General features: G+C 37.3%; 1 pseudogene; it reads right to left on the reverse strand.

Annotated features, from left to right (window-relative positions):
- Positions 1-2,207: 2,207 nt before the first annotated feature.
- On the reverse strand, positions 2,208-3,643 carry LOC149231026 (chaperonin CPN60-2, mitochondrial pseudogene; annotated as a pseudogene).
- Positions 3,644-4,812: the final 1,169 nt, after the last annotated feature.

Genomic DNA, 4,812 nt, shown 5'->3' on the forward strand with positions numbered 1-4,812 from the left:
GTTGAGCCCGTGGCAGTCGAAAGAGCCACAACGGTATGTGAGCATGGAGTGGAGTCAATGCACTGATTCCTATCATGGTTCTAGGGAGGGATTTTTTCATATGCTTGGTTGTGACATTAAGGCCCCTACTGATTGAGAATACCCATCTTTATTTCTGAAGGTGGCATCCTTATTCCTTACTGATTCCCGCTTCCCCAGTATGTCAGTGATAATACCCATCCTTATTTCTGAAGGTGGCATCCTTATTCCTTACTGATTCCCGCTTCCCCAGTATGTCAGTGATAAGATCCCGCTATTGGAATTTTCCAAGCAAGCCTTGTGGTAGAGGGAGGTCAAGATCGATATGGGAAGACAGTAGAGATCTGTTCTGGTTGGCCAAGGGAGGGACAGGGACATTTCACCAGTTTGGAGGTTGATCTTTGGCATTGAATTCACCATTCGGGGCCCCTCCAACACACACTATCTTAAGAACTATGTGAAGCAAGTCTTCTAATGTATAACTGAGAACAATTCTATTAAATCTTACTCATTTGGACTCTCTCGTTGGACTTGTCTATTGTGTTTGATATGAGATATGCTCTTGGAAAACCCGTAGATGAAACCAGAACAATTGCCTTCATATTTAATAAAGGAGTGTGTCTGCTTCGTGTTGTCCATCGTGCATGTTCGATGTTTGCAAAATAAAAAAGTGGTAAGACTATGGGTTGTCCATCGTGCATGTTCGATGTTTGCAAAATAAACAAGTGGTAAGACTATGGGCCCACAAGATCAGACAAGTCATAAAATTGTGCGCCCAGTGTCAAACAAGTGGTTCTTTATATTAGATGATTAGTAATCTTTGTATGTGGCATTTGGGTTCTTTATATTAGATGATTATATAATATTTGTATGTGACATCTGCGTTTACGCTTGTCTTTTACCTAAGGCTATATTTTGGGTATTGATTTCTCCTTCAATTTTCCAGGAGAAAAGCTCAAATCACTTGTACTATTCTCAGCTAGTGATTCTCTTGTTTGTCCTAGTTAGGATTTTTGTTAACATCAATATTGTAATATGAAAGGGTTTCTATCAATTTACTCCTCATTCCTTCTAGATACACGAATACAATGGTTTCTTAGGTATGATGATTTTCAATGGCGATTTTGCGTAGAACCAAGTGTAAAATTATTTCTTTGTTTCCAAAAATAATTGGCATTGTTGCTAACTTTTTCGGAAGCCTGGTGGTTTCTCAATTCCTTAGTTAAGCACGAAAGGGTTTGATCCTTGAGAGGAAGAATGCCATTTACGTTCTTTCCAGTTCTTTCTAGTTATAATTGTTCTTACCATGATTGTCATCGTTTGGTGGAATAACTCAGTCTTTACTAGACTTCCTTTACCATAGTTTCAGAATTGCCTAAGAATTACTGGTCTCTAGATATCCTGTGGTAGCAGTAACTCCAATTCCAGGCAAGCTTTACTCCACCACTAAGGGAGGAATCCATGGCCTTCTGCTTGGTGTTAGAGGGGCTTGTTGGTCAGTGGAAGGCTGTCATCCATTGCGTCTTGTCGTTTGGCCAAGTCTAGCAGTCGTCACGTCCTTTGGTAATGAGAGTTAGAATCGATCTCTATAGACAATGCAGGTTTCGTGCTGAAGATGCTCAAAGTTGGTTATTCGAGTGAATCATTCAGAGGGGAAATAATGCAATCGCTTATAATACGATGCGTGTTTAGCACTGTTGAGATTATGCTCAAAGTTGGTTATTCCAAAAATTAAGTATTTCAAACCATTCATTATTATTTTTATTAAAACAAACACCTCAACAAGAAAAATTAAATATTATGTAACAGGTCAGATAGTTTATATTCTTGCAATTGAAATCCTTGTTTGATCCATAAGTTACAAATAACTCAGTTCCTCTAATTTGATCCATCATGTCCTCATTGGAGTTGAGTTTCACATTCCTTGAAAGGATTGAACTGTCAAGAGGTTGCTGATTGGCTTGGCTACTTTATTAAATTTCTTGTATATTTTCTTTTATCTATGCCTCTATCATTCTCTTCACCAAAACTCAGATAGCTTGTTCTAATGTGCACAATATGGTCTTTGAATAAATGGTATAATAATAAAATCAGGATTTCAAGAATGCTCTTCACCAAAACTCAGATAGCTTGTTCTAATGTGCACGATATGGTCTTTGAATAAATGGTATAATAATAAACACAAGATTTCAAGAAGAAAGAAAAAATTCTTTGGCAACATCGTAGCCAAGGTCAAGATTATCTTGCTCCAGTAATTTCCCAACAACCACTGCACCTTTGACACCCACATTTGCAGCAATCATATATGCAAGCACCTTCAATGCATTATGAATAATTTTCGCTCCAATCTTTTGGTCAACGTTAGCAGTCTGATGTTTTTATAGCTCCTTCTTCACATAAAGAAGAGAAACGAGACCTCCTGGCACAATACCCTGCTCTACTGCTGCCTTCGTGGCATTCAAGGCATCTGTGACTCTGTCCTTCTCCCCTACTTCTGCCTCACTAGCTCCACCAATCTTCAGAACTGCAACTCCTCCTGAAAGCTTTGCCAACCTCTCCTGATACTTTTCCTTATCATAGTCTGTTGTGTTGGCTTCAATGGCGGCCCGAATCTGCTCACATCTTTCTTCTATAGCCTTCTTATCACCACCTCAATCAAGAATAATAGTGTCATCCTTTGATATAGTTACCTTCTTTGCTGAACCAAACATAGCAGCTTCAACCTTTTCAAGCTTCATGCCAAGTTCTTTTGAAATCATTTGATCACTAGTAAGTACAACAAGATCCTCCAAGTTGGCTTTTCTGTTTTCTCCAAAGAAACAATCAGAAGAGCTCTTCGCTTATTCAAGAGCTCTTTGCTTATTCAAGGTCAGCTCCATTGCTCGGACAACTGCATTCAAATTTGAAATTTTCTTTTCATGTATCAGAATCTGAGGATTCTCTAATTCACATTTTTGGGCCTTATCATTTGTGATAAAATACGGAGATATATAGCCTTCATTCCTTCAACAACCTCCAATTCATTGACACTGTCTTCCCATCTGCAATAGTTATGACTCCCACCTTTCCAACTTTTTCCATTGCTTTGGCAATCAGTTCACCAATTTCCCTTTTACCATCTTTGGCAATCAATTCACCAATTTCCCTTTTACCATTTGCTGAGATGGTGCCTACCTGTGCAATTTCCTCGGGTGTGCTTATCATCCTTTCTCTACTTTTCAAATGTACCACAACTACATCAATTTCCATGCTAATGCCTCGTCTCAATTCCATTGCATTCATCCCAGCTGCAAGTCAGCTAATGCCCCATCTCAAGTCCATTGCATTCATCCCAACTGCAATTGACTACAAGTGACTTACAACCTTCTGTGAATATTGCACGAGTAAGGATGGTCGCACAGGTAGTGCCATCTCCTGCAACATCATTTGTAGCATTGGCAACTTGCTTCACAATACTTGCACAACCATTTTTTAACTTGTCACTGAACTCATTTCTTTTTGCCACAATAACACCATCCTTTGTTACTTTTGGAGAACCATAATTTTGTTCAATAACAACATTGTGACCCTTTGGTCCCATTGTCACCTTTATAACATCTCCCAGTTGTTCCACACCTTGCAGCATTACAGCACTAAATTGAACAACAAATCTAATATCTTTTGCTTTACTTAATTTCTAGAATTGTTTTGTTTTTTGGTGCAATGGGTTCTTCCTTCTACCTTGTCGTGGCCTCGCCTTCGGGAGACCTTCGCGATTAAACACAAGAAGTGTAAAAAAAACTAAACCATAGAATAATAGAATAAGTTAATTTGCCTAAAATACAGCCAAAAAATAAGACAAACCTTACTTCAGCACTACATTTAGTTTAATATAATATGCCACAGAGATTGAAACGAAAGGTATTTTTCTTTGTAATTAAATCTTGTTGTTGCTCATTCTAACTAAAAGTTGTAATCTAAAAAACCATTAACCATTGTTCTCAACACGTTTGGGCTTGACTACCCGGCAGGGACTACCGCTGCCTCCAGCACTTGTTACATGCTGCGGCAGGGTAAAACTGAATTAATCAGTTTTGAATAAAAATTAAACCACTAATATGTAAAGGTAAATATTAGAAAACTAACATAAGTTATTTTGTAAAATTTTATTTATTCACTTTCTGATTAGTACAGAGCAATTGGGTTTTATTAAACTATGATTATTTCCGCGGCCCCCGTCATACCAGTGCCGGTCACAGACAACAATTAAAGGAAAAGCTAAAGATAAAACAAAACAAATAAATAAATTATTATAATTTGAAATATCAAGAATAAAGATCAAATCAATAATCGAATCTTGTACATCCTAGCATCAAACTTGTACAAAGCAATAAAGTATCTAAGCCATTCTTTAAATTGGTGCTGGTCAAATATTTTCCATGTACCAGTTTATAAGAATAAATATATTTTTATTTTTCAATTACCAGATCACTTTCAATCTCAGCGAAACCAACGTGCATAATTAAATCATGGCAGCGCCTCGCAAAATGCATCTTCTTCACCACCTTTACTTCTAATTCTGCTTCCATACAGCTTCATCGAACCTTCGTAAAAGGCTGGGTATCAATATTTAACGAAAAAAAGCAGGGTACGGTTAATGCCTTTTCTCTGGCGTGAAGCAGAAGAAATTTTGGGTAAAATTTTGTTTTGCTTTAAATTAAATGTTAATATGGCAAAAATTTGTTTTAAGTAAAATGTCAATATGGAATCTTACCATTGGTAGATCACAAGTAATCTTTTAAATAATAATGTAAG

The sequence above is a fragment of the Pinus tabuliformis genome, chromosome J, assembly GCF_031772625.1.
Source record: "Pinus tabuliformis cultivar Carrire ecotype Pingquan chromosome J, CPIR1, whole genome shotgun sequence".
NCBI classification, from domain to species: domain Eukaryota; kingdom Viridiplantae; phylum Streptophyta; class Pinopsida; order Pinales; family Pinaceae; genus Pinus; species Pinus tabuliformis.